General features: G+C 44.6%; 1 protein-coding gene across 1 annotated transcript in view; it reads right to left on the bottom strand.

The window, feature by feature from the left end:
* Nucleotides 1-16455, bottom strand: part of LMO4 (LIM domain only 4) — a 54638-nt gene extending 38183 nt beyond the window's left edge. Inside the window, exon 1 of the mRNA XM_072128666.1 lies at nucleotides 16229-16455. The gene's annotated coding sequence lies outside the window, so the exon portion shown is untranslated. The remainder of the gene's footprint in view (nucleotides 1-16228) is intronic.
* Nucleotides 16456-20482: the final 4027 nt, after the last annotated feature.

Genomic DNA, 20482 nt, shown 5'->3' with positions numbered 1-20482 from the left:
AATAATATCAGAACCAGAGTCCCTACAAATTGCTGCAGTAATAAGAGATCTTTACTGTCCCCCTGCTTGCTATCTAACTTTTCCCCCTAGGTATTTATGGAAATCCTCTCATATTGAGCAACAGGAGATCCTTGTTGTAGTAGGGTTTCCACTAATAGGACATTTATCATCTATCCTGTATGTTTACTGTTTTTTACTGTTCGTCTTTGGCTAACAATGTGACACTTGAAGTTTGAAGTTAGACTACATGCAAATGACTGTACATTTTGGCTGTGAATCAGCTGCAGAAAAAGTAACTTTTAAAATGATGTTAATAAGTCTGAAAGGTTCCTGGGGTCTTTACCAGAACTCAACCCTGCAGTAGATTCACAGGATATTGCACTGTGCAAGAGCCCGCCCCCCCCCCCACCCCCCACTGTGTGCTGAAACATCCTCTGCTACAGTGAGATTACAGCAGGCAGAGGGGGAGGTTAAACAGTGTAACAGCCTGTGAAGCTGAAGCATGAAGGGCCTCTGGTAACAACCCCAGGAGCCTTTCATTTAAAAGTTGATTGTAGAAGAAAAGAGGCCATTGATATATAAGAAGATTACCACAGTCACAGTGCCTGGAGCAATGAGTAAGGCCACTGGTCTATCCAGCTAGATTTATTTATTTTTAAGTTCAACAATATTCAATAAAATTTCTTGGATACCTTGGATTTCTTGGTTAAAAGCCTCAGGAGGGAAAATCCAAACCACAAAATTTCAGCTTGGGCCCATATGAAAATTGGGCATTCTCTACAGAAGAGGTGGTTCTACCATTACCATAGACAGGGATTTTTCCATGTAAGGCCCCTTTCACGCACATGTATAGGTCCCTGATATGTTACACGTCTGGCTGGACAACATACAGTACCAGTGCATCTCATACCGCTAGCATACGGCCCTCATATACATTTGTGTGAAAGGGACCTAAGAGCGGTGAGACTGGGGAACTCTCTGCAGCAAGATGTTATACTTTCTGCAGGTTCCAGAGAGGCCTGGACTTCGTTCCTGAGAGCAAAAATAACAAAGATTACAGTATGTAAATTGTTGATGCAGGTCCACATTTAGGGCCGGGAAGGAATTTTTTCCTTTTATGTGCCAACTGGCATTAGCCTTGTAGGTTGTTTTTTGCTTTTCTCCAATCGTATCAACTATGATGCCTGATTTGTTATATATTTTTTTATTAACTTACTTGCCTTCTTTGAGTAATTTGCTCCCTATGATATTCTTGGCAGTTGATATTAGTCTTTAGTGTTGGTGTGGGGTACGCTACTGTTTTGGGTTCTAGTTCAACTGTTTTATGTTGCTATTCTTAATTCTATAACATTCTGCATGCAGTACAGAAGGACCCACATCTCCCCGATGCTCCGTGCTGCTCCCTGTGGCTCCTCTTCTTTCTTCTCTCTGCTGTATTAGCCGGCAGAGGCGCGGCCATGCGCTCTGCCAGCCGGTGCAGCGCTTGGCCGTGCCTGTGATGGCTAATACAGCAGAGAGAAGAAAGAAGAGGAGCCATGGGGAGCCGCGGCAAGCATCGGGAGTGCCGGAAGGTGAGTATGTAAGTTTATCTTTTTATGTACTGGGCAAACTGTGGGCTAGCTGGCTATATACTACACGGAGCTGGCTATATACTACATGGGGATTTCTATATACTGCACTAGGCTGGCTATCTACGAAAGGGGGCTGGCTGTATACTAAAGGGGGATGGCTGGCTATATACTAAAGGGGGATGGCTGGCTATATACTAAAGGGGATGACTGGTTGTATACTAAAGGGCGCTGTCTATGCACTGGGAGGTTGTGACCAATGCGTTTTCCACTCTTTGCTTTTATGCGAGTCAATAGGTTTTCCCAGTTTTCGTGGTAAAATTAGGGCCCTCGGCTTATACTCAGGTCGGCTTACACTAGAGTAAATACGGTATGTCAATAACTCATTACTAGATGTAGACAGAGGTTCATACAAGTAATGGTACCATATTGCAGTTCAATTTCCTATTGGGATGTATAAAAAAAATTTCTAATCATTATTAAAATTGTGCCTTTTTAATTGGATACATTTATAATAAGAAATTTTTCCTAAAAAGTGTAATAAATATGATATGTATTACCTATGTAAGATACTCTGATCCCAATGTTAAGTAGTTGAAAAAGACAAAGGTGGGGGAAGGGCTCAAATTGCCAGCCCTGCACTATGTTTAATGCTACAGAAAGTTAATTTGGTAATAATGCTGTATATGAGATTTATCAAAATCCTCTGACACTTTTAAAATAGGAAAACCTCCCTATTATATAGATATGTACGGTAGGGTCGTCCACCACTGTAATCACACGGCTCCAACAGAGGAGCCATTAATAACATTATTAATAAACATATTTTCTGCAATATGTAATCAGTGGTGAAAAATGAGCCATTTACTATTGGTCTGAGTAGACTCCAGTCTTTTCCCATACAATCTTTTTCTTCCTAACACATAACAGAAATGCCATGTCTGCCGGGAAAACAAACTGTCTTACAAGACTGTAAAGGATTAGTTGAAAAAATGAGAATGTTATACATATATAATTATCTTTCTATTAAAGCAATTATTCTGAAGTACCCTCCTAGCATATGACTTTGCCTGTGAATAACCTTTCTATCATGATATTCATATCTCTGCCTCTGAAGCCTGTAATTAAACCAATACATTAGAAAGTGTCATTTTCTGAGTTCACTGGATATCCTTCATTTATACTGAACCGCTGAAGTGCTCTATTTTGACAGTTTAGTGCATTCACCTGTGTTCAGTAAGAGAAGCCGCATCCTGCAGAGCTGGAATAGTCTATAACAGCCGCCTCCAACCTGTGGCTGTACAGCTGTTGCAAAATATCACTTTTGGCATGCCCCAAACAATCTACAGTGCTGCTTCAAAGTTTGTGAACCCTTCAGGATTTTCTATATCTCTGCATAAAACTACCCAGAACTTCATTATTATCTCCATACAATTCCTAAAAGTACATAAAGAGCAAAAGAATCACTGCTGACTTTACCCCAGCAATAGTTTTGCAGCCATTCCACAAGCATCAGAAACCAGAAACTGGCTTATTTCTGATACATTTTAGTCTGCAACAGATTTGAAAATTTACCAATTCAGATAGATCTGATGGCAGGCTCCTAATAACATGCCAAACCCTGATCTATCTTTAACCAACCCTATAATGCTTTATAAACTAAGCTAAAATGTATCTACCTAATATGTAAATTTTCCAGAGAGGCTACTGGGGTGTGGTGTAGCCTTTCCGGGCAGTGGGAGCAAAGATTAGTCCACGCCCCAATAGCCTCTGCTATCCCTCCTACCTGTGCGTACAGGGTGCGCTCCTCACACTGCTCCATCAGATTCAGAGTCTCTGTAGATTATAGGGGGAGCCAACAAAGACAACTGGCCCTCTTTACATAGCCAAGGAGATACGTTTTAGAATGGTAAGGGTCCAACCACTGGAATCACCACTAATAGGATAATAGGGGTCTATTCTACCTGTGTATCTGAATGGAACCTTAGTCCAAAAGGTCGCCAAGTAGAGATGAATAGATTGGCAGTGCACCCATGACCGTAATCATATACTCATGTGATCTGTGGGGTAGTCAGTGCCGGGATCCCCATTAATCCATCTTATGAATAGAGGATAAGTTGTCTTTGTTCCCTTTAAAATTACTTACATATATGTCCCCACACTTTATACTCGTCTTCATCCTCTTTATAAAAGAAGCATAAGGACATCACAAAATCAGCATACGACTTGGCACCTGAACAATTTGTCTCTGGCCTTTGACAGAGCATACACGGTTCAGCCATAACATTGAAGTAAACAGGTAAAGCAAATAACATTGATTATCCTGTTACATGTAATGGCACCTGTCAGGAGGTTTGGATATATTAGGTAGGAAGTGAATAGTCAGCTTTCGAAGTTGATGGGTTGGAAACAGGTAAAATAGGCAACTTTAAGGATGTGAGTGACTTTGATAAGGGTCAGGAATGTGATGGCTTGATGACTGGTCAGGGCATCTCAAAAATGTCAGGTCTCTAGTGTTCCATGTAAGTTAGTACTGATCAAAATAATCCAAGAAGTACAGTGGGCAGTCGGGTCATAGGTGCTTATTAGTGTGTCTAGGGGACAAAGGCTAGCTTGTCTAGTCTACTTCGTTAGAAGACCTTTAGAAGTATGAAAATATAATTTTTTTACAAGCCTTTTTGGGCCAGGGTTGACATGGTAGCACAAGGAGAATCTACACAATGTATTAGGCAGGTCATTTTAATATTCTGCCACTAGCATTAGCATTAGGTAGGCCATTTGGAGGACTATCACTTGCTTATGGAGGTGTGTGGTATAAATGACGTAAATTAGGTGACACATAACAAGTACACTAAAAATACCCAATATGTACGGGATTATAACATATTCATTAACAATTTACATACAGAGAAACCAAAATCATTTTTATTTCTGTAATCCTGCAAGTAACGCACTTGACCATCAATCCCAAAAGCTTGTCAATTTGCACAAATGAAAAACCTCAACGATTCGCTTGTTCTAATATGAATTTTGAACTCAACTTGAAACAGAAATCGACTAAAGTGGATTGAATTGGACGATGCGGTTTAAAGTGGGAGCACAAAAAAAATATATATATATCAATTTTAATCTGCAGAACTATTCATCTAAAATCAACTTACTATCTTCTTGCACATCCTTGAAATCATTTCGGATGATTGATCTGGGACCGGTTCACTCCTCTGTACATCCAGGTAAAATTATTCTGGTTTATGGATAATCTGTGCATATGACATTAGATTCCTTTCAAAATAATAAGCATGGTGAAACATAGTATTATCGTATTGGTTTAGGAGCTGGGACCATTTACTCATATGTGTATCGCTAATGCATCTCTATTAGAGATGAGCGAACACTAAAATGCTCGGGTACTCGTTATTCGAGACGAACTTTTCCCGATGCTCGAGTGCTCGTCTCGAATAACGAACCCCATTGAAGTCAATGGGAGACTCGAGCATTTTTCAAGGGGACCAAGGCTCTGCACAGGGAAGCTTGGCCAAACACCTGGGAACCTCAGAAAAGGATGGAAACACCACGGAAATGGACAGGAAACAGCAGGGGCAGCATGCATGGATGCCTCTGAGGCTGCTTAAACGCACCATTATGCCAAAATTATGGGCAACAGCATGGCCATGACAGAGTGACAGAATGAAGCTAGATAGCATCTAAAACATGCAATAATTGACCCTGACACTATAGGGGACGGCATGCAGAGGCAGCGGCAGCAGGCTAGAGAGTGTCATGGCGACATACCCTAAATGGACTCAGGCTTCAAACCAATGGGTGGCAGAGAGGAACCAAAGGAGGTGAGCAAGAAGTGCTCAAATAATATCGGTACATGATAAAAGTTTGCCAGTATATTTTGTGGATTACACAGCAGGGTGGCGACAAAGTTAACATGGAAGCCATGAAAACAACCCAAAATTCTGCCTGACACAGCTCGTTTGATAAGGGGACCATGTATGGAGGCAGTGAACTAGTAGTAGATTAAAGGTGCTGCAGTTAAAACTATGTTAGTTGGATCTTGGCATGGAGCTGGCGCTCCGCTGCCAGGCGAGCTTTCGCCAATCCAAGCCCCTGTCTCTAGGCTACTCCCCAAACAGCACTTCTAAGAACCTTTTGTATAAGATCAAGTGTAGTAGCGTTCTTATAAGTTTAGGATATGCCGGGTGAGGGGAATGTAAACAGATGCGCAAGAAGCGCATGATGCGCATGGAGCTGGCGCTCCGCTGCCAGGCGAGCTTTCGCAAATCCAAGCCCCTGTCTCTAGGCTACTCCCCAAACAGCACTTTTGTATAAGATCAAGTGTAGTAGCGTTCTTATAAGTTTAGGATATGGCGGGTGAGGGGAATGTAAACAGATGCGCAAGAAGCGCTGAAATAATATCCCTAAATGGTAAAAGTTTGCAAGTATATTTTGTGGATTACACAGCAGGGTGGCGACAAAGTTAACAACTTTGATGTGGAATCCATGAAAACAACCCAAATTTCTGCCTGACACACCTCGTTTGATAAAGGGACGATGTATGGAGGCAGCTATATGGACGACTTTTGGAGGTAGGAATGGAGACAACGTGTGGAGGCTGCTATGGAGACAATTTAATTTGGATAGTGCCTGTATGTGGCAGTCCCAAACATTTTTCAAACCAGAGGAGCAGGTAGGTGGCCCTCCAGTAAAATGGGATAGATTGAGTGCCTGTATGTGGCAGTCCCAAAAATTGTTCAAACCAGAGGAGCAGGTAGGTGGCCCTCCAGTAAAATGGAATAGATTGAGTGCCTGTATGTGGCAGTCCCAAAAATTGTTCAAACCAGAGGAGCAGGTAGGTGGCCCTGCAGTAAAATGGAATAGATTGAGTGCCTGTATGTGGCAGTCCCAAAAATGTTTCAAACCAGAGGAGCAGGTAGGTGGCCCTCCAGTAAAATGGGATAGATTGAGTGCCTGTATGTGGCAGTCCCAAAAATGTTTCAAACCAGAGGAGCAGGTAGGTGGCCCTCCAGTAAAATGGGATAGATTGAGTGCCTGTATGTGGCAGTCCCAAAAATGTTTCAAACCAGAGGAGCAGGTAGGTGGCCCTCCAGTAAAATGGAATAGATTGAGTGCCTGTATGTGGCAGTCCCAAAAATTGTTCAAACCAGAGGAGCAGGTAGGTGGCCCTCCAGTAAAATGGGATAGATTGAGTGCCTGTATGTGGCAGTCCCAAAAATGTTTCAAACCAGAGGAGCAGGTAGGTGGCCCTCCAGTAAAATGGAATAGATTGAGTGCCTGTATGTGGCAGTCCCAAAAATTCTTCAAACCAGAGGAGCAGGTAGGTGGCCCTCCAGTAAAATGGAATAGATTGAGTGCCTGTATGTGGCAGTCCCAAAAATTGTTCAAACCAGAGGACCGGGTAGGTGGCCCTCCAGAAAAATGGAATAGATTGAGTGCCTGTATGTGGCACTCACAAAAATTGTTTCAAACAGAGGACCGGGTAGGTGGCCCTCCAGAAAAATTAAATGCATGAAGTATAGCAAGAGCCAGTGGGCCCTGTCAAAAAATAGCCATTTTCCTCTGCTTTACTGTACAAAGAGGAGGAGAAGGAGGAAAATGAGGAGGAGGAGGAGGAGTGGATCAATTATTCAGGTTGAGCTTCCTTCACCTGGTGGAGATTGGAAATTCTGAGAAATCCAGCCTTTATTCATTTTAATAAGCGTCAGCCTGTCAGCGCTGTCAGTCGACAGGCGTGTACGCTTATCGGTGATGATGCCACCAGCTGCACTGAAAACCCGCTCGGACAAGACGCTAGCGGCAGGGCAGGCAAGAACCTCCAAGGCGTACAGCGCCAGTTCGTGCCACATGTCCAGCTTTGAAACCCAGTAGTTGTAGGGAGCTGTGTGATCATTTAGGACGATGGTATGGTCAGCTACGTACTCCCTCACCATCTTTCTGTAAAGATCAGCCCTACTCTGCCGAGACTGGGGACAGGTGACAGTGTCTTGCTGGGGTGACATAAAGCTGGCAAAAGCCTTGTAAAGCGTACCCTTGCCAGTGCTGGACAAGCTGCCTGCTCGCCTACTCTCCCTCGCTACTTGTCCCGCAGAACTACGCACTCTGCCGCTAGCGCTGTCAGAAGGGAAATACTGTTTCAGCTTGTGCACCAGGGCCTGCTGGTATTCATGCATTCTCACACTCCTTTCCTCTGCAGGGATGAGAGTGGCAAGATTTTGCTTGTACCGTGGGTCCAGGAGAGTGAACACCCAGTAATCGGTGCTGGAATAAATTCTTTGAACGCGAGGGTCACGGGATAGGCAGCCTAGCATGAAATCTGCCATATGCGCCAGAGTACCAACGCGTAAGAATTCACTCCCCTCACTGGCCTGACTGTCCATTTCCTCCTCCTCCAACTCCTCCAACTCCTCTTCTTCTGCCCATACACGCTGAACAGTGAAGGACTCAACAATGGTCCCCTCTTGTGTCTCGCCAACATTCTCCTCCTCTTCCTCCTCATCCTCCTCCACCTCCACCTCCTCCGATATGCGCTGAGAAACAGACCTCAGGGTGCTTTGGCTATCAACAAGGGAATATTCTTCCCCCGTCTCTTGTGACGAGCGCAAAGCTTCCGACTTCATGCTGACCAGAGAGTTTTTCAACAGGCCAAGCAGCGGGATGGTGAGGCTGATGATGGCGGCATCGCCACTGACCATCTGTGTTGACTCCTCAAAGTTACTCAGCACCTGACAGATATCAGACATCCACGTCCACTCCTCATTGTAGACTTGAGGAAGCTGACTGACCTGACTACCAGTTCTGGTGGAAGTTGACATCTGGCAGTCTACAATCGCTCTGCGCTGCTGGTAAACTCTGGATAACATGGTCAGTGTTGAATTCCACCTCGTGGGCACGTCGCACAACAGTCGGTGAGCGGGCAGTTGGAGGCGGCGCTGCGCTGCCCTGAGAGTGGCAGCATCTGGGCTGGACTTCCTGAAATGCGCACAGATGCGGCGCACCTTCGTGAGCAAATCAGACAGATTGGGGTATGTCTTGAGGAAACGCTGCACTATCAGATTTAACACATGGGCCAGGCATGGCACATGTGTCAGTCTGCCGAGTTGCAGAGCCGCCACCAGGTTACGGCCGTTGTCACACACAACCATTCCCGGCTTGAGGTTCAGCGGTGCCAGCCACAGATCAGTCTGCGCCGTGATGCCCTGTAATAGCTCTTGGGCGGTGTGCCTTTTGTCGCCTAGGCTCAGCAGTTTGAGCACCGCCTGCTGTCGCTTAGCGACGGCACTGCTGCTGTGCCTAGAGCTACCGACTGATGGCGCCGTGCCCACGGATGGTAGTTCGGAGGAGGAGGTGGAGGAGGGGTGGGAGGAGGAGGAGGCATAGTAGGCCTGAAACACCTGGACCGAGGTAGGCCCCGCAATCCTCGGCGTCGGCAGTATATGAGCAGCCCCAGGGTCAGTCTCGGTCCCAGCCTCCACCAAGTTAACCCAATGTGCCGTCAGCGATATATAGTGGCCCTGCCCGGCAGCACTCGTCCACGTGTCCGTGGTCAGGTGGACCTTGTCAGAAACGGCGTTGGTCAGGGCACGGATGATGTTGTCTGACACGTGCTGGTGCAGGGCTGGGACGGCACATCGGGAAAAGTAGTGGCGGCTGGGGACCGAATACCGAGGGGCGGCCGCCGCCATGAGGTTGCGAAAGGCCTCGGTCTCTACTAGCCTATAGGGCAGCATCTCCAGGCTAAGCAATCTGGAGATGTGCACATTAAGGGCTTGGGCGTGCGGGTGGGTTGCACTATATTTGCGTTTCCGCTCCAGCGTCTGGGGTATGGAGAGCTGAACGCTGGTGGATGCTGTGGAGGATCGTGGAGGCGACGATGGGGTTTTTGGGCCAGGGTCCTGGGCAGGGGGCTGACTAGCAGCTGACACAGGGGAAGGAGCAGTGGTGTGCACGGCCGGAGGTGAACGGGCTTGTTGCCACTGAGTGGGGTGCTTAGCATTCATATGCCTGCGCATACTGGTGGTAGTTAAGCTAGTAGTGGTGGAACCCCTGCTGAGCCTGGTTTGGCAAATGTTGCACACCACAGTCCGTCGGTCATCCGGTGTTTCCTTAAAGAACCTCCACACTTCTGAAGATCTAGCCCTCGCCGCAAGAGCCCTCACCACGGGAGCTTCACTAGTTGACAGTGGCGCTGATGCACCAGCTCTGGCCCTGCCTCTCCGTCTGGCCCCACCACTGCCTCTTCCAACCTGTTCAGGTCGAGGACTCTCCTCCGTCTCAGAAGCACTGTGTTCACCCGGCCTCTCAACCCAGCTTGGGTCTGTCACCTCATCATCCTCTGATCCCTCAGTCTGCTCCCCCCTCGGACTTCCTGCCCTGACAACAACTTCCCCACTGTCTGACAACCGTGTCTCCTCATCGTCGGACACCTCTTTACACACTTCCACTACGTCAAGAAGGTCATCATCACCCACAGACTGTGACTGGTGGAAAACCTGGGCATCGGAAAATTGCTCAGCAGCAACCGGACAAGTGGTTTGTGACTGTGGGAAGGGTCCAGAAAACAGTTCCTCAGAGTATGCCGGTTCAAATGGCAAATTTTCCTGGGAGGGGGCAGACTGGGGGGGAGGAGGCTGAGGTGCAGGAGCTGGAGGAGTGGGGATTTCGGTGACATGGGTGGACTGCGTGGAAGACTGACTGGTGGTGGACAAATTGCTCGAAGCATTGTCAGCAATCCACGACATCACCTGTTCGCACTGTTCTGGCCTCAACAGTGCTCTACCACGAGTCCCAGTAACTTCAGACATGAACCTAGGGAGTGTAGCTCTGCGGCGTTCCCCTGCTCCCTCATCAGCAGGTGGTGTCTCACCCCGCCCAGGACCACGGCCTCTGACCCCTGCAGTAGTTGGACGCCCACGTCCCCGCCCTCGTCCTCTACCCCTAGCCCTGGGGTTAAACATTTTTAAAATGAGAGTTATAACTTTTTTTTTTTTTTTACTTTTTTTTTTTTTTTTTGTGTGTTTTTTTTGTGTTTTTTGTTTTTTTTTGTGTTTTTTGTTTTTTTTTGAGTTTTTAGAACCAAACAATCCTATCCTATTGCTATGGCTATTTTCTAGCCAAGTATCAAAGGAAGCACACTACTATGCCAGATGAGATGACACTGAGTTATTGCCTAATAGAAATCCAACCCCTACTGAATTTTGCCACTTCAGCCTTTGCTATGGATATGTGCGCCACTAAGCGCAGAACACAGCGGTCGCAAGTCTCACTACAAATTGCTCAGAATTGGCAAGTACATGCACTGCAGAAACTACAGCCACCAGCAGATCAACCAGAAATCAAATATATAGAACGCTACTGTAGGCTTCAAGAAGCTATTTGTATTCTCCTATGGCTATTTTCTAGCCAAGTATCAAAGGAAGCACACTACTATGCCAGATGAGATGACACTGAGTTATTGCCTAATAGAAATCCAACCCCTACTGAATTTTGCCACTTCAGCCTTTGCTATGGATATGTGCGCCACTAAGCGCAGAACACAGCGGTCGCAAGTCTCACTACAAATTGCTCAGAATTGGCAAGTACATGCACTGCAGAAACTACAGCCACCAGCAGATCAACCAGAAATCAAATATATAGAACGCTACTGTAGGCTTCAAGAAGCTATTTGTATTCTCCTATGGCTATTTTCTAGCCAAGTATCAAAGGAAGCACACTACTATGCCAGATGAGATGACACTGAGTTATTGCCTAATAGAAATCCAACCCCTACTGAATTTTGCCACTTCAGCCTTTGCTATGGATATGTGCGCCACTAAGCGCAGAACACAGCGGTCGCAAGTCTCACTACAAATTGCTCAGAATTGGCAAGTACATGCACTGCAGAAACTACAGCCACCAGCAGATCAACCAGAAATCAAATATATAGAACGCTACTGTAGGCTTCAAGAAGCTATTTGTATTCTCCTATGGCTATTTTCTAGCCAAGTATCAAAGGAAGCACACTACTATGCCAGATGAGATGACACTGAGTTATTGCCTAATAGAAATCCAACCCCTACTGAATTTTCCCACTTCAGCCTTTGCTATGGATATGTGCGCCACTAAGCGCAGAACACAGCGGTCGCAAGTCTCACTACAAATTGCTCAGAATTGGCAAGTACATGCACTGCAGAAACTACAGCCACCAGCAGATCAACCAGAAATCAAATATATAGAATGCTACTGTAGGCTTCAAGAAGCTATTTGTATTCTCCTATGGCTATTTTCTAGCCAAGTATCAAAGGAAGCACACTACTATGCCAGATGAGATGACACTGAGTTATTGCCTAATAGAAATCCAACCCCTACTGAATTTTGCCACTTCAGCCTTTGCTATGGATATGTGCGCCACTAAGCGCAGAACACAGCGGTCGCAAGTCTCACTACAAATTGCTCAGAATTGGCAAGTACATGCACTGCAGAAACTACAGCCACCAGCAGATCAACCAGAAATCAAATATATAGAACGCTACTGTAGGCTTCAAGAAGCTATTTGTATTCTCCTATGGCTATTTTCTAGCCAAGTATCAAAGGAAGCACACTACTATGCCAGATGAGATGACACTGAGTTATTGCCTAATAGAAATCCAACCCCTACTGAATTTTCCCACTTCAGCCTTTGCTATGGATATGTGCGCCACTAAGCGCAGAACACAGCGGTCGCAAGTCTCACTACAAATTGCTCAGAATTGGCAAGTACATGCACTGCAGAAACTACAGCCACCAGCAGATCAACCAGAAATCAAATATATAGAACGCTACTGTAGGCTTCAAGAAGCTATTTGTATTCTCCTATGGCTATTTTCTAGCCAAGTATCAAAGGAAGCACACTACTATGCCAGATGAGATGACACTGAGTTATTGCCTAATAGAAATCCAACCCCTACTGAATTTTCCCACTTCAGCCTTTGCTATGGATATGTGCGCCACTAAGCGCAGAACACAGCGGTCGCAAGTCTCACTACAAATTGCTCAGAATTGGCAAGTACATGCACTGCAGAAACTACAGCCACCAGCAGATCAACCAGAAATCAAATATATAGAACGCTACTGTAGGCTTCAAGAAGCTATTTGTATTCTCCTATGGCTATTTTCTAGCCAAGTATCAAAGGAAGCACACTACTATGCCAGATGAGATGACACTGAGTTATTGCCTAATAGAAATCCAACCCCTACTGAATTTTCCCACTTCAGCCTTTGCTATGGATATGTGCGCCACTAAGCGCAGAACACAGCGGTCGCAAGTCTCACTACAAATTGCTCAGAATTGGCAAGTACATGCACTGCAGAAACTACAGCCACCAGCAGATCAACCAGAAATCAAATATATAGAACGCTACTGTAGGCTTCAAGAAGCTATTTGTATTCTCCTATGGCTATTTTCTAGCCAAGTATCAAAGGAAGCACACTACTATGCCAGATGAGATGACACTGAGTTATTGCCTAATAGAAATCCAACCCCTACTGAATTTTCCCACTTCGGTCTTTGCTATGGATATGTGTGCCACTAAGAGCTAAACACAACGGTAGCAAGTCCCCCTGCTAATTCCTCACAAAATGGTAAAAGATGCAAATTAAAATAAAAAAAGTAGAACGTTATTGTAGCCCTAAGAAGGGCTGTTGGGTTCTTTGAGAATCACTCCTGCCTAACAGTAAGCTAATAGAACACCCTAACGCTTTCCCTGACCAGCAGCAGCTCTCTCCCTAGCGGCATCCAGAGACAGAATGATCCGAGCAGCGCGGCCAGCGGCTAGTCTATCCCAGGGTCACCTGATCTGGCCAGCCAACCACTGCTATCGACGTGTAAGGGTACCACGTCATGCTGGGTGGAGTGCAGAGTCTCCTGGCTTGTGATTGGCTCTGTTTCTGGCCGCCAAAAAGCAAAACGGCGGGAGCTGCCATTTTCTCGAGCGGGCAAAGTATTCGTCCGAGCAACGAGCAGTTTCGAGTACCCTAATGCTCGACCGAGCATCAAGCTCGGACGAGCATGTTCGCTCATCTCTAATCTCTATGTATTGGTTATTCTTTGTAGAGGGACAAAATGTTCTCTGTTCAATGTTCTTTTGCAACATTCAACTCTATTATTATTAAACTGTCCTTAAGATGCTTAGGGAAATTAGGAAATGGTTTTGTAGGTTTCAACTTTCTTTTTGGGAAACATTAGTAAATAACTTTGGCTATAAATTATCCTACTGTTGGCTATGAATGGTTTCCTCTTCAGGACAACATTATCAAGAATGAGTCTACAATGTATATTTCTGAGAATCAAATGTCTAATTTTCTGCCTCATATTCATCCATCTTCTCAGTCTGAGCTCAGCAATATTATGAGCTTGACTATTTGGATCAGGAAGGATCAAAGCTGGTTAGAAATAATCCGACTTTATGGCCTATATTGAGTGGTTTGATCAGATTCCAAATTCGGAACCAATCCTGCTCTTTAATACGGGCCATGGTTGGCTGACACTGCTATGGTTGTTCCAGACGTATTTGCAGACGAGTTAGCTGACATATGTGACAATCTGTTCTCATGACCTATTTAGCTTTGTTGTTTCTCTACTTCTGTTGTCTAGTAAGGGTTAACCTATCACTCTAGTGCTAAGCTCTTCAATCAGCAGATGTTAATTAGGTAATTAAGGCTGAGCTTTGTACCCAGCATTTACTAAATCCTGTGGTTCCTGGTTATTGTATATTATCATACTAGTTGGATTTCTGTTTCTACGTTGTGACCCAACTATCATCTGACCAACCAACCATAATTTTAAGTTTCTCACTTTGCTGGGCCTTGACTTTGAAACCCAGATATTATGGGTACAGACTGGTTCCCGAATACTCCATCCATAATGGTCAGCATTCATGACAATGGAGATTTTCATTTGTCATTACACAAGATATATCAAATGGAGAACCTGCATTATTTGCAAAGTTCATTAGAGGTATATGCTGCATTATCATCAACTATGCTTATATCTCACTTGTACATATGCAATATAAAGGTGACTACAATATAAAGGTGACTACAGGATCCTTCTTAAGTACAAAATAACAAAAACCCTTAAAGACAAGAAATATTTCCTGCAAAAGGACATTTCAGAAAAAGACCTTCATGGGACACACCGAGAAATCATTCACATGAAAACCCTGGTATTGGATGGTTTCCTGGAGAAACATTACACATCATTGCCTTCAGAGATAATTCAAAATCTCAGTAATTTATTTTAATTGGTATATATCTAGTCCCTTATATTAGAAAATATTACATACGCTAGAACCATCTGCTTTGCAGAGGCTACAATCAGGTAAAGACCCAAACCTTCTCATCCAGTACCCTAAACCATACTTAGTGATGTCTAAATGTATAACAGAAACCCAACAGGACTTCTTCCCAAACCAACAGTCACTCATAACATGTGAAAGATATTGAGGCACATTTAGGCACATTGAGGCGTCAGTTTTCTGTCGGACTTTGCACATTCGTTCATGTGCAAACTGCTTGTACATGTATTTAAGAAGTGTCCAAGACACATATGTGGCTCAACCCTCAACACTTTGTGGCGCACGCTTCACTATACCCAACGTGACACAAAATTCTGCAATGAAAGGGGCGTACGGGTGCTCAGTCAGACTGTACGACACATTTATCATACAAAATCAGACAGAAGTCTGTTGCACGCCCCATATAAGGTGCACCAAAAAAAACTGCAAGGCAGTGCAGGGGGCGCCAGATTCATGAAGAACGGGTGCCACAAATCATGAATCTGGCGCCCTCTGCACACTACACAGGCAAACTGCCTTTTACAAAAAAGGCTTTTTAAATTATGCAATTGAGGCGTAGTAGTTCCAAGATCCATAGGTATTAGTGGAGCATGGAGCCCCTGAGGCTCAATTCATCATTTTTAAAGCTTTTTTTCTCAAACAGGGGTATAGGAAGCTAAATGAAGAGCCGATCCTGCCAGAGGGGGCACATACCAGTATGTCAGTGTGCTTGGTGAACACTCCTTTATTCTGGTAGATGTCCTTTAACATGCCAATATTTTAACTAATATGAGACTAGACACACCTCCCTTTCCATATATTGATACATATTAGATTTCTGAATAAACTAGATATTTCCAGAATCTATGCTAAAACCTTTGTTTCCTTGTTGTTGCCAGCTATCTTCTTTGCCTGAATGGACTGAAAATGTTAAGTCACGTTGTAAGACCTACTACTTTCATAGCTCTTCACCCTATATGAATATCAAAATCAACCATTAGGCATCTGCAACATCCCCCACCGGGGCCTAGCCTTTTTCTTGGGGCCTGGAGACAGCCGGGGCCCAGGATAGTGTCACGGTGCTTGGTATGGGGACCGGAGGGCTCTCCTACAGCCTGGCAGGTCTCCAGCAGGTGGTGTTGGCAAGAAATGATGAGGGAGAGTCTGTTATAGTGGTTCTCCCTGGGGCAACCCTTTGGGGTCTGGAGTATGAGTCCCTGTGTAATGGATAGGGTGCCCAGTGATGGTGACAGCCGTAGTAGCAGGGAGCAGACGGAGGCAGACGTTATCTAAAAGCAACTTAAAGTTCTTTATTGGAACCGACAGGAACAGTGGAAAACGTACCAAACAAATCTTGACAATAGTAACAGGCTGGGGATGCTCTTGAAGAGGGAACCACAGGGATTGATCACCAGCCTGGATGCAAGGGCAGGCTGGGATATAGCTGTGTCCTTGTAGGATGCTTCAGCTTGTCCTGGGTTACTTCAGATATCACCCTTGAAGGTAGGATGATACCTCTTTTCTCTCACTAACTCCTCACTGCTATACTGTCTCACTACTTTGTCTGACTGACTCCTGTCAGACTGGTCTGATCTGGTTTACTGGCTGCACTGTACTGGTCTCCCTCAGAGACCAACTGAACTGTCTGTCTAACTGACTCCTGTCAGTCTTCTGATGTGACTGCTCTCTCTCAGATACTAGCTAGTCTGACTGACTCTTGTCAGTCTCTCTCCTCTGACTGACTCCTGTCAGACTAACCTGACTGGATAAACTCCAGTCTTCTTCTGACTGCCTTCTGTCAGACTAACCTCCTGACTGACTGCCTTGTCAGTCTGCTCTGACTGGATCACCTCTAGAACTTTCCTAACCAGGGGTTTTATTACTCCCACTGGTCAGGTGGTGGTTACTCCTCCAATGGCATCCCAGCTTACAATACAATATTATAACAGGTGTGATTGGCTGATGGAATGACATCACATTAAAACAATTAACTCCTGCCTTATCAGGCAGGATCTACCGCTGCAGTGTTCCCTGTGTTGTGTAGTGACCTGCTGTGGGGTTGATCAGACGCCACACAGGTTGCAAGCTACATATTGGGACGTATTCGCAACAGCCCCTCTGCCTTGCATTTGCAGGGGTGTTGCACATCCATCTCCAGCCATGTAGACTGGAAGTCTGCCTTGCCACATATGGCTAAGGCTACATTCACACAACAGTATGGGGGACATATGTACATACGCCCCCCCCCCCCCATAGAAAGCAATGGCCGCCTAGAGCCACTCCGTACGTGGGGAAAAGATAGGATATGTCCTATCTTTTCCCGTGTTAGGGGTCATGCGAAATGGATCTCTATGGAGAGGGGTCACCCACTCCTCCTCTCCATCATGGCTGACATATGCCTGCCGGGCCACAGCCGAGCGGCCATACGTCAGTGTGCATGTAGCCTTAATCTGATTATTTAATCACCTAGATACATTTGGGGATATTTATCTGGGCTTCTGTGCCACGCTTACAGCTAGCATTTGCAATTATTTTCCCCTATCCGCCACCTTCACACCACAGTTGGGTGGAGGGGCGTAAGGCGTCGCTGCAGCCAAAGAATTTTCATATATTTTCATACATTTTCATCAACTGCGCTGGCCCCCACCAAATACATCAAGAGGCTGAAGCTTCTTGATGTATCTGGCTCTGCCGGAGCAGCGGCAGAGCTGTCATACACCGACGGCATAGCGCCAATGTAAGGAAAATACCCAGTTAGATATGTGGAGATGTGCAGTCTAGCCTAGAGAAAGTATGTTACTAAGCAAGGCGAACTGAGCTGATCAGATAACAGGAGAAACTGAATAGATTTTACTGCTGGAAGCATGCTATAACATAGGAGCAGAGCAGAACAGGTAGCATGTTATAGAGCAGGAGGAGATGGGTAGATTCTACATAATGTCACATCTTTATTTTATAAAGCAGAATTAGCAAAGCAGATTTTACAGTGAACTTTCTGCAGGTATCAAACCAGCTCTTTCGTGTGAATGATGGGAGTCGCCTGCAGTGAGCGGATGGATCACTTAACTGCGCCCCAATTGGTTAAACAAGCCCCCTTAAACCTAATAAAATTGTGTTAAAAGGGATGAGGAGTGCGGGACTGACTGGCCTGCGGCTCCTGATTATATATTTAATAGAGAGACTTTCAGGACAATCAGCAGGCAGCATGTTATAGAGCAGGAGGAGCTGAATAGATTGTACATTTTGTTTACCATTAAGCTGTATGTTACAAAGCAGGAAGAGCAGATTTTACTTAATATTTATCTGCAGGCAGGACATTATTGAGCAGGAGAGGCTGATCAGATTGTACATAGAAGAGGATATTGTACATTATTTCTACCGTAAAGCTGCATGTTACAAATCAGGAACAGCAGATTTTACATAATACTTATCTGCAGGCGTTATATTACAGAGAATACAGATTAATAATTCATTTTGTGAGAATATAGTTCAGTATAACAAGTCATTGTTGTCAGGAAAGTTGTCAGTCACTAGTAAAACTGCCCAATGCCCAATGTAATTAATTACATGTTTTTAAAATTATTTTCTGAAAAATTATATTTTAATCTGCTTATCTCCTCCAACTATAAATTACTACCCATAGATTAGACTGCACATTAAATATGACAGGTTCTCTTTAATTCTGCTGTCTCTGACCATTCTATATATCCACTTTGTTGTCAGAGCAAGAGGTTGACAGAGGGAGGGATAAAACCAGACCTGACAGCTGCCTGCTGTGTGTAGACAAGCTTACAAAGTGTTATTCTGTAAAATGTCACCAGAAAATTGTTGTTTATGAATTTTTGGCATTAACCCATCATAAGACTACACATCTATTGTTACAGAATGCAGGAACATTCAGGGTCTTGCATTTGTCCTACTTATTTTGCCTTTTTTTGGCCTATAAATAGAGATAAGTAAATCAATGGACCGTCACTCAAATGTTGTATTTATTATTTTTGCATAGAGAATGGTGCCATCATTTAGAAAATCACCCTAGTTCTTTGACAGCAGATGTATAAGAATTTTTAGTATAAAAATAGTATAAAATTATTATAAATCATGACAGAATTTTTACATCCTAACCTCTATATTATCCTGCCTCACAGTTAGACCTATACACTTATACACACTTAGATCTCTGCACTGTTACACAGATAGGCCTATAATACAATGCAGCCTTATGACTACTATACACACTACCCGCTATGATAGATGTGTCATCTGGGCTGTTCAGCAGATGCTATCACTCTCATCCCAAGGCAGTGGAGAAGGGAGTACAGAGAATGGAGAAGACAGAGTACACCCAGAAGTAAGTCATATCCAATCCCTATCTCTTCACTGACCCAACTATAGAGTAGTGTTGTAGAGAGATGGAGAGGTGCATGGCAGTCTTGTGGAGGATATTCTGTGCACAATAGATTTTAAACTTAGCAGCTGCTGGGGAGGTGGCAACATAAGAGCATAGTATAGACAGAGCAGATATGATGGAGCTGATTCCTGTAAACACTGAACATAGACAGAGGAGCACACTGCATAGCCCCCCATCCCACATCACTCTATAGAGTTTCACTCCATAGACAATCCTTAGCAATCCGAATGAAGGACAGAAGGGAGTAAGGCTAAAGAAAGCAGAATTAGCAGCAAAACTGATGAAATAAGGTAATAAACGTATATTGGAAAAATGTTAGGTTTAAGCTATTGCATCTATAGAACAAACTTTATCAACTTTAGAGTTAAAAGCTTTCCAAATCAGTCCCTGTCCCCATGGGGCTCACAATTTAATTATCCCACGATATCCCCCTATGTTTTTGAGTGTGGGATGAAACCAGAAGACCCGGAGGAAACCCACACAAACACAGAGAGAACATACTAACTCTTTGCAGATGTTGCCCTGGATGGGACTTTAAGTGAGGACCCTAACACTGCAAGGCTGTAGTGCTAACCACTGAGCCACCGTGCCATTCTAGTATTTGGTAACTTTTACCTTCCTGTAATGATTGATGCTACATAGTCCCAGTATCATCATAGTCATTAAACATTAGTTGGCTAGTCTTGTGTGACTTTATTCAAACCATTAGGGTTCATCCCAGTGTGACTCTTCTCCACCTCTGTGACGCCTTATAGGTCAGTGTCATACTGTGGTTCCTGTGGTCGACCAGATAAAATTATTCTGGGTGCCCCTTTTTCATCATCCCTAAAGTGTAAGACCCTACTCAACTCCCAATTTGAGTTTTTTTGGTTGTAATACAGTATCTCTGTGATCTAGTATTTGGACAGAGTTTTCACCCATCCGGCGATCCTCTGGGGGTCAGTCCTACACTGTTACAGGATATTTGTATAAAGCAGTTAAACAGGGGTGGATTTTGTGCTGCCCTGGCCCTGGGCTGTATGAATATTATAGCACCTACAAGTCTGGAATCTAATCCTACATATGGTACTAGAATCAGGCTTCTCGGAGAATGGAGGATGTATCCCTTCTGCCTGGTTTTAATCCGCGATTTCAGGACCTTTGGAGAACCTTCAAATGTCCTGAAATAGGTCTTGTGTACATGTGTA

The sequence above is a fragment of the Engystomops pustulosus genome, chromosome 10 (genome assembly GCF_040894005.1).
Source record: "Engystomops pustulosus chromosome 10, aEngPut4.maternal, whole genome shotgun sequence".
Classification (NCBI taxonomy): domain Eukaryota; kingdom Metazoa; phylum Chordata; class Amphibia; order Anura; family Leptodactylidae; genus Engystomops; species Engystomops pustulosus.
Note: the sequence above shows the minus strand (reverse complement) of the source record. Positions and strands in the feature narration are given on the sequence as shown.